This window comes from Heptranchias perlo, chromosome 4, assembly GCF_035084215.1.
Source record: "Heptranchias perlo isolate sHepPer1 chromosome 4, sHepPer1.hap1, whole genome shotgun sequence".
Lineage (NCBI taxonomy): Eukaryota > Metazoa > Chordata > Chondrichthyes > Hexanchiformes > Hexanchidae > Heptranchias > Heptranchias perlo.
The window spans coordinates 124,082,699-124,107,871 of record NC_090328.1 but is presented as its reverse complement, the minus strand read 5'-3'; the positions used below and the strand labels follow the sequence as shown (position 1 = coordinate 124,107,871).

Here is a 25,173-nt window from a genome sequence, read left to right as displayed (position 1 = left end):
AAAGCAGCAGGCGACCACAACAATGTTTTTTCAGTATTGGGTCAAATCTTGCTGGAAAAACAATGGCGAGTTAACGACACAAATCGGCCAGCAAGTTCAGGGGACGAAGAGATACGCCGTGAGTTACGAACCTCAACAACTTGCTGGTCGATTTATGCCGCGCTGCCGTTTAGCCTCCCTGTTATTTTTAGGAACTTGCTGGATTTGTACATTAATTGCCCATTAAACTCGCCGCAGAAAGTTAGGGTTGGTGATTAAGAGTGTAAGTACCGTTTTAATGATGTGATAATTGTTAATGCAATGCCAATCAACCTCTCTGGCCCAGAAAGGGAACAATTTAAATTGTTCAGTCTCATTCCAGCATGTAATAACTTGTTGTTGGAGATATTAAAAATGTCAAATTTAACATTTTAAATTTTGTTCTTATTTTTCCTTTCTGTCTTTTTTTTCTCTCTCTCTCTTAATTCAATCTTCCTTTCCCTCTCTTTATTTCTTTTTCTCTATCTGATTTGACTCTGATTCACCCTCCTGCTCCATCGTTCCTCTATTTCTTTCTCAACCCTTAAATCTCATTGGCCCTGTTGTTCACTAAGGTCCCAGATGCCCCGATGCCCTTGCACATCCAACAACTTACAGGGCAAAAAAACTTTGAGCTGAAGGGTGAGGGAAAAAGTTTAACTAACAGGGCACACCGTGAGATGCCCCATTCCAGCAAATGGCCGATGTTTTATCAGTAATGTTTTTTGAGATGTGGTCATTTAGAAGCTCAAATACAACTGACTCACGGTTGGTTAACGTTATGGATGCTGGTAAACGGACACATTGCTAATGTAAACAGTTTAAGCCATTCATCTCCACAGTAAAGTGTCTCACACAGCCATATGATACTACTGGGACAGCTAATGATGCTGCTGGTCCTAAAAGTACTGTAAATCTCATGGGCTGGATTTTCCAATGTCCCAGCGGGTGCGTTCGTGGCGGGGGGGGGCTCCGAAAATTGGGAATTCCCGGGGGCGGGTCCAGAGCCCGGCTCCAACCCACCCACTTCCAGGTTCCCCAATGACGCACTTAGATGCGCGCGCAGCCCCCGCATGCCGGACTCAGCAATTAATTTGATACTTCAGGTCGTTAGGAGACCTGATTTGGAGGATATTTTAGGAGGGGTGTGATTTTCATCCAAACTGAGCGTGTTTCCCTTACTGGGGGAAACACTCCAAGTTGAAATGAATGTGTTGCAGTCACCAGCCTGTGGCAGCTGCAAAGGTCCATTTGACAGGTTGGGGGGAGACCCTCACTCATTGCAGGAGGCCACTCTGTCACTTTGGACAAGTTTGGCCTGCACCACCCTCCTCCTAACACTAAAATTAACCAACTTGCAACCTCAACCATGGTGTGCAGACGCATTTACCTACTTTGTGGACCCCCTCAAACGTACATCTTCCGGATGGGGGCCGCCAAAGCTGCAGTCATGACCTCCTCGGAGGACAAACAGCATCACCAGCCTCGACAGCCACGCTGTCCACCTCTGACACGTGGAGCTCCACAACACAGTGCTGTGACACATCCACCTGCACAGCAGAAGGGAGGGCAACCGCAGAGAGAGATGCGTCGCAGAAGGCACTACCCTCGCCACAGGGTCTACAGACTGAGGCTCAGCTTCCTGGACCTCTCTAAGGAGCAGTGCACACGGAGGCTCAGAGTCACTCGACGTGTAGTCATGGACATCTGCAGCCTCCTCGATGCCGAGCTGCTCCCGGCTGGCCCGAGCACCATCTTCTTACCTGTTGCTGTCAAAAGTCACCACTGCCCTCAACAACTTCTCCTCCGGTTCTTTCCAGGGTGCCACCGGGGACATCGCTGGCGTCTCTCAGTTGTCTGCACAAAAGAGCCCTGCAAATACACCTGCACCCACTCTGCAACGACACAATGGATGGCATCAGGTGTGGGGTCTTCATGGTGATCCTCAGGAAAGGGCATTATTGCACAAGCCAGTCAAGAATGGCCAAGACATGGCATTAGTGGTGACAATATAATATGTAATGTGAGTTGATCAGAAATCAAATATAAGTAAAAACCATGACAAACCCTCAAACACCCTTGTGCATCCCCTTCATGCTCACGACATGTTTGCCTTACGCTTCCTACTACACATACGTGATGCATGCCCTGTGGCTGCAGCACAGGTAGTGGCAGGTTGGGTGAGGCTGACCGTGAAAGAGATGCATCAGAGGGTGAGTATGAGATAGAGCCATGAGATTGTATGAGGATTGGGTTGAGTGGTAGTGGTGGGATGAGTACTGGCGAGGTGAGTAAGTGCAGGTAAGATGAGGATAAGCTTTGAGTGGGTGTGAGGAGTGATGTGATAGAGTAGTGTTGGTAGTGAAGAAGGAGATGTGGGGTGGGGGCAGTGATGTGGCAGACGGAGTGTTGGGGAATGAGTAAGTGTACTCACTTTGGCTAACCTACTTAGGTCATTGAAGCGCCTCCTGCACTGTATGCAGGTGCATGATATGTTGGTGGTGCTGGTGACCTCCTCTGCCACCTCGAGCCAGGCCTTCGTGATGGCAGAGGCAGGCCACTTCCTCCCATCTGCCGGGGAGACGATTTCCGTCCTCCCCCTCCTCCTCACCCCATCCAGTAGGACCTGGAGTGAGGCATCATTAAACCTGGGAGCAGCCTTCCCCCCGGGCTGCTCCATGCTGTAATTTTGGCTCCTTTCTGCAGCATCAGTCAGTGGAGGACTGCCCCTTTAAATAGGGCTCCTCCAGCTGACAGCCTATGATGCGGGTGCACAGTCCGCCCGCTGCGCAGCTTTCCGGCGCGAAACCCAGAAGCAAGTACCTTCAATTTACTTGCGATCACGTGCGGAGCACCCCGAATTCACTGGGCACGTTACCCACACACCCAGTCGACCCCCCGCTGCCAACCCGCCTCCCTCCTAATATTGGGCCCCATGACTCACCTGACACTGCCACACAGGAATGGATAATATTGCTTTATTCGGGATAAGTATTAACAGCACAAAATATAGAAGGAAGTATATCTATATACTGAAAGTCTTGCATTAGGTAGCTTCCTGTTGTCACACTTTATTCATTGGCTTAAAGTACAACAGCAACAAATCAGAACTTAAGTTGTACAGACTTATGAATCAAAAGCTAGGTAACTGCCAATAAGAAACTACTAAGGACTAATGAGAAGAGTCAATTCTGAAGAGATGGTCAGGAGAAGTTACCAATAAATAAAAGATGAACCAACTGCATCACTCAAAATGCTTCTTGAAAAATAAAATGTCCACCTTTTTCTCTCCATAGTCACTGAAATTTCTAATGTCCAAAATGAGGTTTTGAACAAAATAAAGAACATAAAAATACACATTTCATAATATCAGCTCCTCTAGACCCATCTTTTGTTTCTTTACTTAAATCTCTCTTTGCCTTGCACCATCATCCATTTTGTCATTTAATCACTCCTGCCCTCCACCCTATCACAGACCTTCCCTTTTGTTCTTTCCTCCCCCCCCCCACCTTCCTCCCCCCTTTGCCTGGCTTTATACTTGCTCAAAAACTGTTAAATCTTTCACTTCTTCCAGTTCTGACGAATGGTCATCGGTCTGAAACATTAACTCTGTTTCTTTCTCCACAGATGCTGCCTGACTTGCTGAGTATTTCCAGCATTTGCTGTTTTTATTTCAGATTTCCAGCATCTGCAGTATTTTGCTTTTGTCATAATGTCACAATTAAATTTACCCAAAATAAAAACAGAAAATGCTGGAAACACTCAGCACATCAGGCAGCATCTAGGAACATAAGAACAGGAGAAGGCCATTCAGCCCCTCGAGCCTGTTCCGCCATTCAATGAGATCATGGCTGATCTGTGACCTAACTCCATATCCCTTAATAATTGGTAAACAAAAATCTATTAATCTCAGATTTAAAATTAACAATTGAGCTAGTGTCAACTGCAATTTGCGGAAGAGAGTTCCAAACTTCTGCCACCTTTTGCGTGTAGAACTGTTTCCTAACTTTACTCCTGAAAGTCCTGGCTCTAATTTTTAGGCTATGTCCCCTAGTCCTAGACTCCCCAACCAGCGGAAATAGTTTCTCTCTATCTACCCTATCAGTTCCCCTTAATATCTTGAAAACTTCGATCAAATCACCCCTTAATCTTCTAAATTCCAGGGAATACATCCCTAGTTTGTGTAATCTCTCCTCGTAATTTAACCCTTGGAGTCCATGTATCATTCTAATAAATCTGCGCTGCACTCCCTCCAAGGTCAATGTATCCTTCCTAAGGCGCGGTGCCCAAAACTGAACACAGTATTCCAGGGCTCTATATAGCTGTATCATAACTTCTACCCCCTTGTATTCTAGTCCTCTAGATATAAAGGTCAGCATTCCATTAGCCTTTTTGATTAATTTCTGTTCCTGTCCATGACATTTTAATGATCTATGAACACGGACCCCTAAGTCTCTTTGGACCTCCATTGTTTCGAGCTTTTCACCATTTAGAAAGTACTAGGTCCAAAGTGGGTGACCTCACACTTGCCTACATTGAAATCCATTTGCCACAGTTTTGCCCATTCACTTAATCAATTCATATATCTCTGTAATTTTACGCTTCCATCTACGCTGCTTACAATGCTGTCTATCTTTGTGTCATCAGCAAACTTGGATATGTGGCTCTCTATTCCATCATCTAAGTTATTATTAAATGCAGTTGAATAGTTGAGACCCCAACACAGATCCCTGTGGGACACCACTAGTCACAACCTGCCAATTTGAGTACCTGCCCATTATCCCTACTCTCTGTCTCCTGCCACTCAGCCAATTCCCTAACCAGGTCAATAATTTACCCTCAATTCTGTGGAGAGAAAAACAGAGTTAACATTTCAGATCAATGACCTTTCATCAGAACTGGAAGATGTTAGAGATGAACACCTTTTAAGCAAATGCAGAACCAGGGAAAAGGTGGGGGTCAGAACAGAACAAAGAACAAAAGAACAAAAGGGAATCGCCTGGGATAAACACTGACCTTTCCCTAGAGTCTTAAATGTATTAGATGAAGGCACAATTTCCCAGGATGCGTCAGCAGCATTAAGTCAGCCCAGTTGCTCAAACAGTTCTCTTCAGCTTCCGGCAGATTCTATTTGGTTGCATTTCAAAGAAGAAAAGCTAGAGGAAAAATTTCAAGAGCTTTCTTCAGGTTAAATTTATTATGACTGTTTTCTTTTCAGTGTGTGAGTGAATGAGCAAGTGCATGTGTGAGTGTGACAGAGAGAGAAATAGATACAGGGCGGGACTTTAAATATGATACACTACTGATTTCACACGCATAGTAGCTTTTGCTTATGTTCAAGTTACAAACATTATATTCATTTTTCTCAGTGGAAAAGTCAAATTGTATTTCTGTGTATGACAGTATTTCAGTTTGTGTTTTTAAAAATGACTTGAATACATAGAATCATAGAATGATACAGCACAGAAGGAGGCTATTCGGCCCATTATGTCTGTGCCAGCTCTGAAAGAGCTATCCAATTATTCCCACACCACTGCTCTTTTCCCATAGCCCTCCAAATTTTTCCCACCAAGTATTTATGCAATTCTCTTTTGAAAGATATGATTGAATCTGCTTCCACCGTCCTGGGCAGTGCATTCCAGATCATAACAACTTGTTGCATAAACATTTTTTTCCTCACGTCGCCTCTGGTTCTTTTGCCAATCACCTTAAATTTGTGTTTTCTGGTTACCGACCTTTCTGCCACTGGAAACAGTTTCTCCTTATTTACTCTATTAAAACCCTTCATGATTTTGAAATCTAGCAAATCTTCCCTTAACCTCTTCTGGTCTAAGGAGAACAACCCCAGTTTCTCTAGTCTCTCCAGGTAACTGAAGTCTTTCATCTCTGGTATCATTCTAGTAAATCTCCTCTGCATGCTCTCGAAGGCCTTGATATCCTTCCTAAAGTGTGGTGCCCAGAATTGGACACAATACTCCAGTGAAGCCTAACCAGTATTTTATAAAGGTTTAGTATAAACATAGAAATATAGAAACATAGAAAATAGGAGCAGGAGTAGGCCATTCGGCCCTTCGAGCCTGCTCCGCCATTCAATATGATCATGGCTGATCCTCTATCTCAATACCATATTCCCGCTCTCTCCCCATACCCCTTGATGCCTTTTGTGTCTAGAACTAACATCCTTGCTTCTGTACTCTACGCCTCTATTTATAAAATTGAACCATTTAGTTTATATTGCCTCTCCTCATTCTTCCTACCAAAATGTATCACTTCACACTTCTCTGCATTAAATTTCATCTGCAATGTATCTGCCCATTTCACCAGTCTGGCTATATCCTTCTGAAGTCTATTACTATCCTCCAAACTATTACTACATTTCCGAGTTTTGTGTCATCTGCAACTTTGAAATTATGCCCTGTACACCCAAGTCCAGGTCATTAATATATATCAAAAAGAGCAGTGGTCCTAATACCGATCCCTAGGGAACACCACTGTACACTTCCCTCCAGTCTGAAAAACACAAAGACTGTGGGCTAGAAGTTCGGTTGTGCTGCACACGTTTTCAGGCGCTAACCGGCCTACTATGCTCCGAATATGGCGCATGCACATTTCCGGCCTGGAATTCGCCACTAACCATGTTGGATAAGGTAGATGTGCTGGTGGCAGGAGCACACTTCGGGAACATTGAAAGGCCAGAACAATTCATTCAAATTAAGATCCTGTGCTTCTTGCAGGACCCGTTTTCGATTGTTGAACACCCCAACGCTTCACTCGCCAAGCGCTGAACTCGCACAGCATAACGTGACGCTAACCGGCAGGAAGGCTCCCCCCATACTTACCTGAATGTGGAGCATTGAGAAGCAGGGGTACTCCTCCCGACCACACATTGAAAGAAAGAGGGCCGTTCCCCCTTCGCAGCCACCAATCACGCCCGAATTTCTAGGCCATTGCACCCTCTGACTTTGTTTGAGCGATACCTTGGGAGATCAACTAAGTTTTGGTGCATTATGGAAGGAAAGACACAATGTCGCAATTAAGTGCATTTTAAATATATGGTGGACAAGAAGTTTGCTGTTACTGAGCTGCAGATTATTTCTTAATAAGCCGTAAGTGATGCTTTTTGAGTATTAATATGGCAGGAAAAGAAGCTACCCTTACCATTTTGAGTGGCCTCCTTCCTGTAACTGGTGTTTCTTTCATCATTTTGCAGCATGAGCTGAAAATAATAATACTGTTCAGAACAGGAGGGCAGTCATCCCTGGACCAAGGAACAGTATGGAAGTTAATCCTCTGCATGAACATTCTCAGATTTTGAGGACTAGCTGTTTTTCACTGCTGACCCAAAAGTTGACCAAACATCGAATAGAACCCTCACGTAAAACTGAAAGAGCATCTATTTTTCTTAAATTGAGGGGTGATTTTATGGCTGTAATCTAACCAAGTGATTCAGCTTTGCTGTCATGGTGTATGACATAACCTAAACCCTTTTGTTTGAAGTGCTGTTTTATAATTACTCCCAAGTTTCTGTTATCTAGTGAATAATGGGTGGGTGGGAGCAATTCCAAGAAATGATTTCAATAGGGATTTAGATGACACCAGAAACGAGGAGAACAAAGTCCTGAACCTGGAGATAGAAAATCATTTTGATTGTATCCTGTTCTGCATTTCTAAGGTTTTGTTTTACAATACAGCAGTTACAGAATTTTTTTTGGAGGTCATAAATCTCAAATCTTATTGTTGCTGTGTAGAAAATTGATGTCACACTTAGCACCCTGCATCATCACTGCAAGATCAATACCACTGCAAAATTAATCTATGACTAACGGTGTTTCATTTTGTATATTTTTTTGTGCAGGGAATAATACAGCTCACCCAATTTTCTCTCTTCATTCGCTCATTCTTGTATCATTGCTTCATTTGATAAGAAAAAATATACTATGAGAACAGAGTGAACAAGATAATGTTCACCTTGGTCATGCAAAAGTTTTTTTTTTAACCTTGACAGTCAAACATTACTACAATCATTACTCACAGCAAGGTCAGTTATTGAATGTTTTGTACTGGTAATAATAAATGTCCCCATACTGTGAGTTGATGTAACTTTAACACTGAAGCAAATTCAGAAGTACTTCTATTCAGGACTTCAGAGAAGGTGTTCTCGTGTAACTTGGGTGAGGGGAAGCTTGAAGCAGTATAATTTTGTATTCTTAGGCATATTCTTGGGAGTCAGCCGTGACTCAGTTGGTAGCATTCTCGCCTCTGAATCAGAAGGTTGTGGGTTCATGTCCCACTCCAGAGACTTGAGCATGAAATCCAGGCTGACACTTCAGTGCAGTACTGAGGGAGTGTTGAACTGTCAGAGGAGGCATCTTTCGGACAAGATGTTAAACCAAGGCCCTGTCAGCCCTCTCAGGTGAAAAATCCCATTGCATTATTTCAAAGAAGAGCGGGGGAGTTTTCCCCGGTGTCCTGGCCAATATTTATCCCTCCATCAACATCTCTGAAATCTGATCATTATCACATTGCTGTTGGTGGGACCTTGCTGTGCATAAATTGGCTGCCATGGTTCCTACATTACAACAGTGACTATACTTCAAAGGTATTTCATTGGTTGTAAAGCACTTTAGGACATCCTGAGGTCATGAAAGGTGCTATATAAATGCAAGTTCTTTCTTTTTATTCCAAAAGGAGCTTTGCAACAGCAGACATAAAGACAATTATTTTAGTGACACAGACAGTGTGGCATTGTAAAAATCATCAAAATATTTATCACAAGAAGACAATTTCTACCAATGGCCCAAGAATCTTAACAAACGCAAGGGTAATTTTATTTTTTATCCTGATATTAAGGAACGAACCACACAGGGACACAGCCAGGAGGAGTGTGGCGGAGATCCCCGCATGCTGGAGGACTCAAGTCATTGGCGCAGAGTCCAGTGCTGTATGAACAGCAGCCCAGCAGAGGAACGGGAGGGAAGAGAGCACTGAGACCAGCCCAAAAGAGGGGAATAGTGCCATGAAAGCAACCAGGAGAGAGGCAGAAAGCCTGGAGAGGGAGCCCCTGGACAGGAAGAAAGCCTAAGAGTAACTGGCAGTAGCAGAGAGAGATACCCACAGCAAGATTGAGGGAGATGTTGACGACAGAGCTCAGTCCCCAGTTCCTTGGATAGTAGTGATCATCTATGTGCATTCAGATCGGGCGAGAAAGTGGAGTTGAGGCCGAAGATCAGCAGTGATCTTATTGAATGGTGGAGCAGGCTCGAGCGGCCATATGGCCTACTCCTGCTCCTATTTCTTATGTTCTTATGAGACCTGCAGGTATCAAGTGGGTTAGTCAGGGTCTGAAACTCTGGACTAGAAGTTACTGAACTATGTTAACTTGTAAAGTGCAAGGATGTTTAACATTCTCTGAAGTAAATTTTACTGTAATAAACATGGAACCTAACTTGTAATTGTAACTTGGAGTAAGATAGTCCAGTCCTGTTAATAAGTTATTTTTTTAAATATTATCATTGTGTGGTTCTTGACCAGTAGGTATTTAGGAATATTAACAACTGACTGGAGCAGATAAATATGTCACCACCATTGCCTACCTGTAAAGTTCCACTGTGATATTTTAAAAGGGAATCAGGTGACTAGCTGTATGAATAACTAAAGTATGGATGATCCACAACAACAACATTTTACTACGTTATATAGCACCTTTAACGTAGTAAAATGTCCCACGGTGCTTCACAGAAGCCTTATCAGACAAAATTTGACACCGAGCCACATAAGGAGATATTAGGACAGGTGACCAAAAGCTTGGTCACAGAGGTAGGTTTTGAGGAGCATCTTAAAGGAGAAGAGAGATGTAGAGAGGCGGAGAGGTTTAGGGAGGGAATTCCACAGCGCAGGGCCAAGGCAGCTGAAGGTACAGCCGCGAATGGTGGAGCGATGAAAATCGGGGATCCGCAAGAGGCCAGAATTGTAGGAGCGCAGAGATCTCGGAGGGTTTTAGGGCTGGAGGAGGTTACAAGTAGTCTCCTACTGCTCTGCCAGACCATGGGAATGTATGAATGCAACCAGTCAGTATTAAACACTGTAGTGTTATAATCATGTCCTTGAGGTTTTATCCAATTAGTTGTCAGGTAGTTTTCTGATTTGTAAATCAAAATTTCCTGAACTAGATTCTTCCTTGTATACACAGCTCCAGTCAATGGTGTGAATGAAGTTTTACAGCATACAAACGGTGCAGTTCATGATGTTTGTGGCATGTTGCCTTAGAGGAGTGGCACCAGCGTGATGACTGAGGGAATCCTACTCTTACTTTAAGTTAAGGGAAGCAATACCCTTATCTCTCCAACCCTACCCCAGTTATGGCCATAATCATATGGAATCATATAAACATGTCACAATGGCTCTTAATGAGTAGCAGGGAGTTCCTGGAACAGGGGATGAAATAGAAGGAAAGAATTTGCATTTATATAACGCCTTTCATGACCTCAGGATGACTCAAAGCACTTTACAGCCACTGAAGTGTAGCCACTGTTGTAATGTAGGAAACATGGCAGCCAATTTCCACACAGCAAGGTCCCACAAACAGCAATGAAATAAACAAATGGATCATCTGTTTTTAAGTTTTGCTTGAGGGATAAATGTTGGCCAGGACACTGGGAGAACACCACTGCTCTTCTTCAAATAGTGCTGTGGGATCGTTTATATCCACCTGAGAGGGCAGATGGGGCCTCAGTTTAATGTCTCACCCAAAGGATGGCACGTCTGATATTGCAGCACTCCATTGAAGTGTCAACTTGGATTAGGTGCTCAAATCTCTGGAGTGGGGCTTGAACCCATACCTTCTGACTCAGAGGCAACTTTGCTACCAACTGAGCCAAGCTGACACCTTTCAGTTTGTGAAATGGCCAGTTTGTTCTTTGCTGCCACCATTTATTTATTTTATTTGATCATTTGTTAATGCTCATCAAGGTGCATAATATCAGCAAGAGAATGGAGGTGATTTTGACTTTGTGCGATAGTGTAAAACGGCCGATAGCGAGTTGCCAGCCTGTTTTACATCTCTCCTGATTTTTATTTCTGTTGACTTCAGTCACCCATTTTACAGTCTCGCACGAAGTCAAAATTACCCCCAATATCTTTTGACCATTACAAACAGTTTTCATGTCACATTTGTTAAAATATATGAACACATTCAGATTCTGATGATCAATGGATTTGCTTTTCCTTAGATGGCTTTGTAATTCTTCAATTTTTCTGCACGTGGTTAAATTGTGACCCAAGTCCTATCAATATCCAATTTGCCACTTAACAGTCATTACGCTTCAAGACATAACTAATTGTGTAAAGCAATTTGAGATGTGAACAGTGTAAACATTAGGAGTTGCACAAATTGCAAATTATTTATTTTTTCCTCATGTTCTCTGAATCCAAATCAAAATAAATTTGGATTTAGGCTGAGTGTCTCAGAAACAGGTGAATCCAGACTGATTCAGATATCACCCATAGATATGTCTCCATGTGGCATCATGAATTCCTTGTATCTGTGTTCTCCTAATTAATGAGGATGACAGCTTCCCGCGGAGATGGAACATCTAGTCATAGTTAGAAGCCCCAGCCCACACACCATAGTGATACAAAAAGATTCTAACTCTAACTCTATTGTATATATATATATATATACACACACATATACATACACATATACACATATAATATATGCACACATATACACACACACACACACACACACACACACGTGCATACACTTTCATAGAGACAAAAAGCAATAAGGTTAACACTTTTCAGTCTCTAGGTGTTCACTAAACACAGTTTATGGAGAAATATTCTGTGGTTCTGTATGTGTCACAAACATGACTAGTATTTGCTATTAGAAAATGACAATATACCATTTTTCTCAGCTTTTAGATGAAAACAAATTGCATCTTGAGAAAAAATTCAATACTCAAAAGTGCTAATACTTCAAAGACATAAATGAATTCACCAGCTTATATTATTTTGTATCCTTGTTATTTGCTGCAGTACATGTCAATAGTGTCAGTGTTTTCTGCAAACAGTATTTTTAACATTTTTATATCCTCTATATAACCATTGCTTTATGCAATTCAGAAAAAGAAACCCAACACCATCAATCCTCTGTACAAAGCAATTTATCACCATTACTAGTTCAGTACAATCTACTGCAATGGAGTGCTGTCAGTGATCTCAACAGCAATCTTCATAGTGGTGCAGTTCTGCATTCTCACTGGCTTTGGGCTGCTTTTTGCTGAGTTTGTGTCAAGATCTCAAAATACCAGGTGTTGCATTTTAAGTGATTTAGATGTCTCTTGTGACTACGCAAACATTTTAAAATGATAAGAAATCTAGGTGAAGGGCTAAGGCCTTTGGTGCAGAACATCATCAATGTTGAAAACAATCGGAAAGAATATAGGAACTTAGGAACAGGAGTCGGTCATTCAGCCCCTCGAGCCTGTTCCTCCATTCAATTAGATCATGCTGATCTGTATTTGAACTCCATCTACCTGCCTTGGTTCCATAACCTTTAATACCCTTTGCCTAACAAAAATCTATCAATCTCAGTTTTGAAATTTTCAATTGACCCCCAGCCTCAACAGCTTTTTGGGGGAGAGAATTCCAGATTTCCACTACCCTTTGTATGAAGAAGTGCTTCCTGACATCAACCCTGAACAGCCTAGCTCTAATTTTAAGGTTATGCCCTCTTGTTCTGGACGCCCCCACCAGAGGAAATAGTTTCTCTCTATCTACCCTATCAAATCGTCTTACACACCTCAATAAGATCACCCCTTAATTTTCTATACTCAAGGGAATACAAGCCTAGTCCATTAAACCTAGCCTCATAATTTAACCCTTTTAGCCCCGGTATCAGGTGAGATACCACAGAAGTATCAGAGAAGATGAGATAAATCAAGTAGTAGTGATTAGATGACACAAAGCACGGATTTTAAAGCCGACTGGAGGAAGGAAATACTAAGAGCGGCAGTGGTTTCCTCAACATAGTAGGAGACTGTGTGACAGGTCTGGATTTTGGCACAATCGGGATGCAGGGATGAGGAGGCCATAAGAAAGTTCAAAGGAGAAATAACTATCAAACACGCACAACTATGAGTCAAATTTTCTTCAGGCGAGAAAAGAGAAGTTCATAGGCCTGTCATTGTCTCTCAGTGCTGACTTTTTGCTATTAGGCACATGCTACTTCTTAAATAAAAGACAGTTTAAATGATGTTTCCCAATTACTGTGTAGCCAGGTTTATGAGATGCTAAATGAGTCCTGTGATCTGTCGATAAAGCCACATTTAGCGAGAATGAGCAAGAACCATTTAGTGTCGTCAATAGTTATTGGTAGCAGGAGTTAAAGCTTTTCCAAAAGAATTTGGGGGAGAAGTCAATTCAGGTTAGGAAAAGGAATTTTTGTGCTTGAACTTTTGTGTTTATCAAGTTGAAGGGTATCAGGGCCAGGAATGTATTCCCAGTTTAGTCACCCATTTCGTCCCCAAAATCGGGACTGTTCCTGCCAGCAGCATGAAAAGGCTTGTGATGACAGTGGACAGAGCTGTTCTCATTGGATTTTACAAGGCCAGCCCCTTCCCTTAATTTTAAAATGCTCACTACATATGAAAAACAAGAACTAGCATGATCAGCTTGAGGGGGGGGGGGGGGAGAGTGGGAAATCCAGTGAGGCAGCAACTTGTAAAAGGACCACTGTTCATCCTCAAAGACCTGGTAATTTTCAGACTGGAAAACAATTGATCTGTAGCAAGGGATTTGCTGGTGGTGGTGCTAAAACAGCAGAGAATAACTGCATAAAGAAATGAGGAGGAACAAGTGGAGATAACAGCCAAGGATCAAGAAGCAGTTGGTCAGCTTTCCAACCCCAGATGTTATTCAGAGGCTGGTGCCCACTGGACCTACCTTCGGACGAGATTTGATCAATAAGTAAAAGGCATCTCTCGAGACTGCACTGTACAGTCTTCAAGGAATGTCAGAGAAAATGCAGCAGTTCAGCTTTGACCTCTCAGCAGCTACGTGATCGATTTTCGAAACTGTAGTACAACCATGAGTGTGTAAGAACATCACACATATCTGCAGTGGATTCCCCAACACAGAAAGACCAAGTCCATATACAGTTTCTTTTGAACGCTGTGACTAGTGCTAAGGAGATTTTTGGTTCAAACTTACTCTGAGGAATGGATTTTTCTTTTGGGCTGGGGGGATGGCTGAACAGAACCTTGATGCTGGCTTCAATACTCCTCAGTGTTACCATATAATCTGTTCCAATGCAGATCACTGGTCATCCAGCTGGAGGGCGTGGGGCATAGCAGGAAAAGCGACCAGTGAAACAGCTTCTTTTAAAATTCGTTCATGGGATGTGGGCGTCGCAGGCGAGGCCGGCATTTATTGCCCATCCCTAATTGCCATGGAGAAGGTGGTCGTGAGCCACCTTCTTGAACCCCTGCAGTCCGTGTGGTGACGGTTCTCCCACTGTGCTGTTGGGAAGGGAGTTCCAGGATTTTGACCCAGCGACGATGAAGGAACGGCGATATATTTCCAAGTCGGGATGGTGTGTGACTTGGAGGGGAACGTGCAGGTGGTGTTGTTCCCATGTACCTGCTGCTCTTGTCCTTCTAGGTGGTAGAGGTCGTGGGTTTGGGAGGTGCTGTCGAAGAAACCTTGGCGAGTTGTTGCAGTGCATCCTGTGGATGGTACACACTGCAGCCACAGTGCGCCGGTGGTGAAGGGAGTGAATATTTATGGTGGTGGATGGGGTGCCAATCAAGCGGGCTGCTTTGTCCTGGATGGTGTCGAGCTTCTTGAGTGTTGTTGGAACTGCACTCATCCAGGCAAGTGGAGAGTATTCCATCACACTCCTGATTTGTGCCTTGTAGATGGTGGAAAGGCTTTGGGGAGTCAGGAGGTGAGTCACTCGCCGCAGAACACCCAGCATCTGACCTGCTCTCATAGCCACAGTATTTATATGGCTGGTCCAGTTAAGTTTCTGGTCAATGGTGACCCCCAGGATGTTGATGGTAGGGGATTTGGCGATGGCAATGCCATTGAATGTCAAGGGGAGGTGTTTAGACTCTCTCTTGATGGAGATGGTCATTGCCTGGCACTTGTCTGGCGTGAATGTTACTTGCCACTTATGATGCCCAAGCCTGGATGTTGTCCAGGTCTTGCTGCATGCGGGCTCGGACTGCTTCATTATTTGAGGGGTTGCGAATGGAACTAAACACTGTGCAATCATCAGCGAACATCCCCATTTCTGACATTATGATGGAGGGAAGGTCATTGATGAAGCAGCTGAAGATGATTGGGCCTAGGACACTGCCCTGAGGAACTCCTGCAGCAATTTCCCTGGGGCTGAGATGATTGGCCTCCAACAACCACTACCATCTTCCTTTGTGCTAGGTGTGACTCCAGCCACTGGAGAGTTTTCCCCCTGATTCCTATTGACTTCAATTTTACTAGGGCTCATTGGTGCCACACTCGGTCAAATGCTGCCTTGATGTTAAGGGCAGTCACTCTCACCTCACCTCTGGAATTCAGCTCTTTTGTCCATGTTTGGACCAAGGCTGTAATGAGGTCTGGAGCCGAGTGGTCCTGGCGGAACCCAAACTGAGCATGTAGCAGGGCCACCTTATAACCCTACACTTAGAGATATAGGGTCACCTCCATCCCTTGAGATCCATGCTGAACAGCAGCAGACTGTCACCATAATTGTTTCTCTCACTCAGGGAGCACATAGATTTAGGACGAGATTGGGAATTAGGAGAAGCACACTTAAAAGGACATTGAGAAGAAGCATGTGTAGGCAGTAAACTTAGATGGTGTTCAATAGATTTTGTGCACTTTCATAGTATCATACTAGGTACAGCACAAGAGAAGGCTATTCGACCATTTTGGCCCTGCCGGCTCTTCAAAAGAGCTATCCAATTAGTCCCACTCCTCCCCATAGCCCTGTAAATGTTTTTCCTTCAAGTATTTATCTAATTCCCTTTGGAAAGTTATTATTGAATTTGCTTCTGCCGCCCTTTCAGGCAGTGCATTCCAGATAATTTAGCCCAGAAAGATCATTTTCAAGTATCAGTGGATGGCAGGATGGTGTAAAATGATTGTTAATGTACAATAAGTGGGAATATATTACACACTGTTTATGGGAACACTTGTGTGGTGATTAATTTGTCCTGAATCCTTGTCCAGGGAATTACTGGAAGCCATTTTCCATCGGTACCCACTGCATGAACCTCCTTGGCTGCACTTCTGGTTCTTTCTTCCTTCTCTCCTGCTAATGGAGCCTTCGTTTCATCCTGCTGCATGCCTGCTCTATTTGTATTGGGAAGTTGAGCAGCAAACCTGTTGACTTCAGAAGTGTTCATCAGGAGGCCTATATATGACATCCTGCCTCAGCAGTCCAACGGTGTGCTCTACAGTAATTCTAGTGCAGGTATGTGCCTGGTCGTGAATTTGTTCTGCTGCTGTTCAGGGATATCATCAGCCTGGGCTGCAGAGGACATCCCTAGATCCAAGCAATCATCTTGGATCAAGGGATATAAAGTTATATAAAACACTGGCTAGACTCCATTTAGCGTACTGCATTCAGTTCTGGGCACCACACCTCAGGAAGGATATATTGACCTTGAAGTGGGTGAAGTGCAGATTCACCAGAATGGTACCGGGGCTAAAAGGGTTAAATAATGAGGACAGGTTGCATAGACTGGGCTTGTATTCCCTTGAATATAGAAGATTAAGGGATGATGCAATTGAGGTGTTTAAGATGATTAAAGGAATTAATACGGGAGATAGAGAGAAACTATTTCGTCTGGTGGGGGCATAATCTTTAAATTAGAGCTTGGCCATTCAGTGGTGATGTCAGGAAACACTTCTTCACACAAAGGGGCGTGGAAATCCGGAACTCTCTCCTCCAAAAAGCTGTTGAGGCTGGGGGTCAATTGAATATTTCAGAACTGAGATTAATAGATTTTTGTTGGGCAAGGGTATTAAGGGATATGGAACCAAAGCGGGCTGATGGAGTTAAGATACAGATCAACTATGATCTAATTGAATGGCGGAACTGGCTCGAGGGGCTGAACGGCCTATTCCTGTTCCTATGTTCCTATCTGTCTAGTCGATTTGAGCCTTCAAATAAACAAGGCACTTTTTGCAAAATTGGAAACATGTGGTTAAATCAAATCATTAACTGGGAGATTTAGATACCAGTAATATGGAGCCAATAAATGGAACAGCGCAATAACAAACCAGATAGCAGAGTAGATACTGCGTGGAACTGAGACAGTGCAAACTGAGATCAAGGTGTAAGGTCACTGAGGTGAAACAAAAAGGTACATATTGTCGTTATAGGTCTCCTGGACAGAGAAGGATAGACAGGGAAATATTTTTTGCAGACATATAAAAATGCCAGATTGTTAATCATGGATGATGTCAATTACCCAGAGATTGACCAGGAAACCAGCAAAGGGAAAGTTAAAGAGTAATGCTTATTTCCAGAGGTGGAGCACAATTATTTCTTCACTAAGGGTTACTTTTTCCTCTTATGCCCTGACTCCCTACTTCACCTGCCAACTGCCTGGGTGTAATCTTGTCAAAATTGTTTTGAAAATTATATTATCAACTGTATTTACCCAGTCTAAAATGTCAGTACATGACTTCAAAACTTTTTACGATGTGTGAGAGAATGAGAGAGAGTGAGTGCAAGAGAGAGTATGAACTGGATACAAAGAGTGTGGGTGTGCAAAAGAGGAAAAAGGGTACAGGAGAGAAAGTGAGAGCATGTGAGAGCGCAAGCGTGTGAACGGGAGAGAGTGCAAGGGAGAGTGTGAGAGAGCACGAGCATAAGACAGAGAAACTGAGTGCAAGCAGGAGAGAGCGAATGTGAAAGAGAACAGGCCCGAAAGAGAATGCATGAGAAAGCGAGATTGTAAGAACGAGAACGAAAGAGCAAGAGCAATAGAGAGAGAGCGTATGAGAGAGAAAAAGCAGAAGCACAAGAAAGAGTATGAGCAAGAGGGAGAGAGTGTGAGTAAACATAGTTATGGAGATTGCTGCAGAATGCAGGTAGAGCTCAGCCACCTCCTAGAACCATCTGATAGGTTTAGCGAGCAAGCAGGTGAGTTCTGCAAAGGACTCCCCATCGTACACAAACAATGGAAACCCCTCCCCAGGGATGAAGTCTCCAAATCAGCTGCGGAGCTGAAAAGATGCTCATCTCCCATTGCAAAGAGATGTCTTTCCGCAAGGTAAATAGCAGTAATCATCCCAGGCACAGAGACAGAGACACAGAAAGGAATAATAACTGAAAATTATAGATAAACCAACTTTGTCCATCTGTACCAGAAAAGACATGAAAGTCAGCCCTTCTGGCACCAACATTGGAATATTCTAAGAGGTCACTGCAGGCCGCATGGGTTATATAGAATTACATTGTATTTATAGCACAGAAACAGACCAATCAGCCCAACTGGTCTATGTCGGTGTTTGTGCTCCACACGAGCCTCCTCCCTCCCTCCTTACTTCATCAAACCCTATCAGCATATCCTTCTATTCTTTTCTCCCTCATGTACATATCTAGCATCCCCTTAAATGCATCTATGTTATTCACCTCAATTATTCCATGCGGTAGCAAATTTCACATTGTGACTGCATAAATAAATAAATAAAAATAAGTTAGGTGTGAAGATTTGAAAATGTTTGGTAGGGAAGGCCCAGATAAAGAACACAAGCCCTGGGAACAGAACTGAACTCAAACCCTAGGCTCCAAAAAGAGACCGGCCTATGCAGGGGAAAGCTGTTGCAGTAATATAACATGAGGCAGACCCCTTATGGAGTATTATTGCCTTTAGTGGTTAAAAATGTGAGCAACAATGATGATTCCAAGTATCAGGAATTTAAGTCATGAGGAAGGGCTGAGGAAGTTGAACTTGTCTTCTTCGGAAAAGAGGTCACTTGCTGGTGATCTAATTGAAGTTTTCAAATTATAAATGGAATTGACAAAATTGACAATATTCATCCAGATAATTTGTGCACTGTGCTGAAAGATTCAAATGCCAGAAGCTGTTTAAAAATAAGGAAGAGTAATAATAATAAGATGCATTTATATCAATCTTTTCATGTAAAAAAAAATCTCAAAGCACTTCACAAATGGAAACAGACAGGGAAACAGATGCTGTGCCATTGAGGAAGAGACTAGCAGGGTTGACCAAAGGCTTAATATAAAAAAATAGATTTTGAGAAGATTTTTAAAGGCGGTGAGAAAAGTGGAGAGCAGAGAGAGGAAGTTCCAGAGAGAGGAAGCTCCAGAGAGTAAATATGAGTTGGCCGAGAGTTTTTCCACTCATAATGGAGCAATGTGGGGGGGAGGAGGGGGGATGTACAAATGATCAGAGTGACAGAAGATGTCGTTTGTGATTTTGGGCAGGACTGCCTTGGTGCTGAGAAGAGCAGAAACCACCAGCCTTGCAGACAATCCAACAGGGAGTTTTGAAAGAGATGGTCACAGAACTGAGAGGTGATAATGTCGATGAGGACCCTAAGAGAGGAAAAGGAGGTCAGAGATGTGCTATGACTACAGAACACAGGTGGTCAAGAGTGGGGTTTTTTTTGAGGGTGGTATTGAAAGGGTGAGGGATGGTGCCTGAGAAAAGGGAGTCTTTAACAATGTCAGCTAGGATGGGGCCAGGAGGGGAAGTTTAGTGGTCAAGTTAAAGGGGGAGGGGAGGGTCAAGGGAGCAGGAGATGGGTCTCATGAAAGAGGTCAGCATGAAGAGAGTATGGAAAAGGAGAAAAGAAGTCAGGAGAAACCTTTTAATTCAAAGGCTAATACAGTTGTGGGCTAAGTTAGCAAGGAATGCCATTAAATCAGCTAGTAAAACTGGGTTGAGGAGTCAATTGGACACATTTCTGGAGAGCAAAGAGATTGAGGGATATGTTGAGAATGCCAGTGGATGGGATTCATTTACAAAAACAAAGATGGACTAACTTGGGCCGAATACACTTTTCCTGTTCCTAAAAATCCTTACGATCTTTTGAAGTGTAAAAATTGGAATATTAAAGTGGAATGCCCAGGAAGGAATCTCCAGGTCAGTACGAGGTACTTGAAGATGTATTTTAAAGTTGTCCAGATTATTACTCACGCTCTAAACATAGCTTCTCAATTTGGAAATCATAAGACTTAAAGAAAAGAAAATCCCGCATAGCTGCTGTCTGAGCCTAGTGACAGGAACAGTTGGTATCTGAAAGCACTGAATTCAGGTTCTCCTGGAGATGGTTCTTTTTGACTGTAGCATCTTCCTTCACATCTCTTAAACCCCTCTCTCCACACGCACCCGCCTTCATCTCTTTCACTCACCATCTCAGTCTCTCCCTCTCTCTCTCTCTCTCTCTCTCACCCAATAGATTGTATTGGCACCAGGATGCTCACAGATGGAAAAAAGTGACAATTGGAATGACTGGTAGTTGAAGGAAACAGAGAGGAGAGGGATTGCAAAGGGAGCAGGTGGTGAAAATCAGCAGGGCTTTGGACAAACCGGCACTGAATTAATATTTAACTAACGCTATGCTAATAGGTCTAAATAAAAAATCTTGAGAGATATAATTATTATAGAAGGCATAATTAATCTAAAATTAAGCAGTTAATTAAAATCTATTCCAGAGATAAACATAACATGGATATTGGACAGATGATTATTAAACATCTTTTGATAGCTTTCATTTCAGGTGGTCTGTTCAGTACTAGCTTGATTTCATTTCAATTGTAATTTTATACTTTGTCCCCCAATTTCTGCACAAAGCAAAAACCTAAACAAAGATTTTTTTAAAAATATTTTTTACTTGGCAGGCAGATCAGACCAGGTAGGCCCCAGGTTCAATCCCTGGTCTGTGTTAAGTTTGTTGACTCCAGCTCGATCTGTAGCAAGTGCTCTACAGTTGGCATCAGAAGCCCTGGGTCAGGGAGGGGGAAATTCAGACAAGGTTCCTACTCCTGATTGCCACGAAATGATGTGGGGATACTGAATGAAGTCAGAATCAGGCCTGGTCAAAGTCAGACCTTGTTTGTCATGACCCTGAGATGGAATAGCCTGCAGTCAACGAACAACAGGAAGGGAAATTGCAGATTTGATTTTTATTAGTGGGAAGAACATTCAGCCGGATAGCTTGGTTATGGAAGGCTGGTATGTGCTTGCTATGTGCAAAAATAAATTTTTGGAAAATAAAAATATAAAACTTGCAACCTGTCCATTACCCAAGACTTAGCTGTAGCACCAAAATAGTAGTGCTCGGGGCAAAGGAAAACTGAAAACATGTGGTTAGCTTAATTTCACCCTGACTAGTAGATAAAACTGTTTCCAGTGGTAGTTATATTCCCTGGCACCACAGATGGAAATATTCGTTTCAGCTTTAATGGTCACCAACTCATGGAATCATAGAATTTACAGCACAGAAGGAGGTCATTTGACCTATTGACCCAGTGCAGATACTAATTCCTTGCATGAAGCTAACTACTCTGATCCCATCACATTGCCTTTTCCCAGAATTCATTCATCAAATCAACTGATGTGGAAGAAGTAACGTGTTAAAGAAATATTTGGGGGCACAATATTATTTTCTTTTGTTTTACTTTCTTCATATCACAACATTCATCTTGAAAAGACCTGCTCCTGGGCTTCTGCCAATGCTGATCTATGATTGGTTGGTGAAAGGTGCTCAGGAGGAGACCAAGATAATTTGCTCTTCAATATCAATTGTGTTGGGAATTCCTGGAGTATAAGCTCCCTGTCCTATCTCTCCAAGGCACAGTAGCTGGAAGTTTCAACATGATGTGTAACTGCACTGACCTCGGAAGAAATTTGACTTTAGCCGTCTGATACTATTTTTGTACGCCTAAACTTTTAAATTTTCATCCTTGTGTTCAAATCCCTCTGTGGCATTGCCTCCTCCATATCTTTGTAACTTCCTACAACCCTCCGAGAACTCTACATTCCAAGAACGCTGACCTCGTGTCCATCCTCTCCTTCCTTCACCCCACCATTAGCCTTCTGCTGTCTAGGCCCTAAGCTCTGGAATTCCCTCCCTACACCGCTCTTCCTTTAAGACGCACCTTAAAACTTTGACCAAGCTTTTGGTCACCTGTCATAATGTCTCCTTCTTTGTCTCAGTGTCAATTTTTGTCTGATTACGCTCCCATGAAGTGCCTTGGGATGTTTTACTACATTAAAAGCGCTATATAAATGCAAGTTCTTGTTGTTGTTGTACTATTTTTATGGTCTAATAAAGTTCAAGGGGTTAAACATTCATGGGGTTAACCATTCATCTATCTTCAATTTCATAAGCAAAGTCTGTCTGCAAATTCTAAACAGAGAGAGACCGTGCACCAGAAATAGGTCCTGACGTTATCAGGCCATTGTACAAATGGCCATGCCTTCAGCCATCTTGGCCCTAATCTCTGGAATTCCTGCCGAAACCTCTCCACCTCTCTCTCTCCTCCTTTAAGATGCTCCTTAAAACTTACCTCTTTGACCAAGGCTTTCAGCTTAAATAGTGTTGCAAGAAGTCTTAGCAATTTCCCCAACTTTGGGTATAATAGTCCAGTTTGGACACATCAAGCAATTTAAACTGCAAAAGAAATTCCAGTAGAAACAGAAATTTTCTTTTACTCCACATCTATGAGAACAGATCTGGCCCGGGTAAATAGGAATCAAAGATTGGCAGGCAAAACTGTAATTGAACAGTGGGCGGCCTTTAAAGAGGAGATGATTCGGGTACAGTCTGGGCACATTCCCACGAGGCAGAAAGGTAGGGCAACTAAAGCCAGAGCTCTCTGGATGACAAAAGAGGTAGAGAATAAGATGAAACAGGTAAAAGGGGTGTATGACAGGTGTCAGGTTGATAATACACATGAGAACCAGGCATAATATAGAAAGTTCAGAGGGGAAGTGAAAAAGAAAATAAGAGGGGCAAAGAGAGAGTATGAGAATAGACTGGCGGCCAACATAAAAGGGAATCCAAAAGTCTTCAACAGGCATGTAACCATAAACGGATAGTAAGAGGAGGGGTGGAGCCGATTAGGGACCATAAAGGAGATCTACTCATGGAGGAGGAGGGGATGGCCGAGGTACTAAATAACTACTTTGCATCTGTCTTTACCAAGGAAGGAGATGTTGCCAGAGCCTCAGTAAAGGAAGATATAGTTGAGATACTGGATGGGCTAAAAATTGATAAAGAAGGGGTACTGGAAAGGCTAACTGTACTTAAAGTAGATAAGTCACCAGGTCCGGATGGGATGCATCCTAGGTTGCTGAGGGAAGTAAGGATGGAAATTGCGGAGGTACTGGCCATAATCTTCCAAACATCCGTAGATATGGGGGTGGTGCCAGAGAACCAAAGAATTGCAAATGTTACACCCTTGTTCAAAAAAGGGTGTAAGGATAAACCCAGCAACTACAGGCCAGTCAGTTTAACCTCAGTGGTGGGGAACCTTTTAGAAACAATAATCCCGGACAGAATTAACAGTCACTCGGACGAGTGTGGATTGATTAGGGAAAGCCAGCATGAATTTGTTAAAGGCAAATCATGTTTAACTAACCTGATAGAGTTTTTTGATGAGGTATCAGAGAGGGTAGATGAGAGCAATGCAGTTGATGTGATGTATATGGACTTTCAAAAGGCATTTGATAAAGTGCCGCATGGAAGGCTTATCATCAAGATTGCGGCCCATGGAATAAAGGGAGCAGTAGCAACGTGGATACAGAATTGGCTAAGTGACAGGAAGCAGAGAGTAGTGGTGAACGGTTGTTTTTCGGACCAGAGGAAGGTATACAGCGGTATTCCCCAGGGGTCAGTGCTGGGACCACTGCTTTTCTTGATATATATTAATGACTTGGACTTGGGTGTACAGGGCACAATTTCAAAATTTGCAGATGACACAAAATATGGAAGGGTAGTAAACAGTGAGGAGGATAGTGATAGACTTCAAGAAGATATAGACAGGCTGGTGACATGGGTGGACACGTGGCAGATGAAATTTAACGCAGAAAAATGCGAAGTGATGCATTTCGGTAGGAAGAACAAGGAGAGGCAATATAAACTAGAGGGCACAACTCTAAAAGGGGTACAGGAACAGAGAGATCTAGGGGTGTAGGTGCACAAATCGTTGAAGGTGGCAGGGCAGGTTGAGAAAGCAGTTAAAAAAGCATACGGGATCCTGGGCTTTATAAATAGAGGCATAGAGTACAAAAGTATGGAAGTCATGATGAACCTTTATAAAACACTGGTTTGGCCACAACTGGAGTATTGTGTCCAGTTCTTGGCACCGCACTTTAAGAAAGATGTGAAAGCCTTAGAGAGGGTGCAGAAGAGATTTACGAGAATGATTCCAGGGATGAGAGACTTTAGTTACGTGGATAGACTGAAGAAGCTGGGGTTGTTTTCCTTGGAACAGAGACGGTTGAGAGGAGATTTGATAGAGGTATTCAAAATCATGAAGGGTCTAGACAGAATAGATAGAGAGAAACTGTTCCCATTGGCGGAAGGGTCAAGAACCAGAGGACATAGATTTAAGGTGATTGGCAAAAGAACCAAAGGTGACATGAGGAAAAACTTTTTTACACAGCGAGTGGTTAGTGTCTGGAATGCACTGCCCAAGGGGGTGGTGGAGGTAGATTCAATCATGGCCTTCAAAAGGGAACAGAATAAGTACTTGAAAGATAAAAAATTGCATGGCTACGGGGATAGGGCGGGGTAGTGGGACCAGCTGGATTGCTTTTGCATAGAGCCGGAGCGGACTCGTTGGGCCGAACGGCCTCCTTCTGTGCTGTAACCTTTCTAAGATCCTATGATCTAGCACAAGCGATAAGTCAGGAAGGAAAGGATAGCACAGACATGGCAGAAACCTTTGATTATAAGGTGTGGAGTCAGTACATTTTCTGCATAGACAATCATTTCTGTCAATAGGATGTTCTAGAATTAAACATGACTCAAAATGTCCAACAAAATATGTCATCTGCACAATTTCACCGACATTACACATTGTTCTTATTTAATTTTGTACTGTAATGATTGCCCCATCAATGCAGTCACACCCGGACATGCAAGGGCGATTCAGACTTG

General features: G+C 43.0%; 1 protein-coding gene across 7 annotated transcripts in view; it reads left to right on the top strand.

The window, feature by feature from the left end:
* LOC137321269 (leucine-rich repeat and immunoglobulin-like domain-containing nogo receptor-interacting protein 2) overlaps positions 1-25,173 on the top strand; it is a 304,238-nt gene that overhangs the window by 214,727 nt on the left and 64,338 nt on the right. Inside the window, exons 2-3 of one of the 7 annotated variants that reach the window (XR_010962762.1) lie at positions 6,753-7,124; positions 7,229-7,887. The exons of 3 other annotated variants lie outside the window; for them this stretch is intronic. The gene's annotated coding sequence lies outside the window, so the exon portion shown is untranslated. Of the gene's footprint in view, positions 1-1,961; positions 2,042-6,752; positions 7,888-25,173 lie in introns of those variants that run through there. 3 more of the 7 variants (XR_010962763.1, XR_010962764.1, XR_010962761.1) reach the window with 3 other exon arrangements.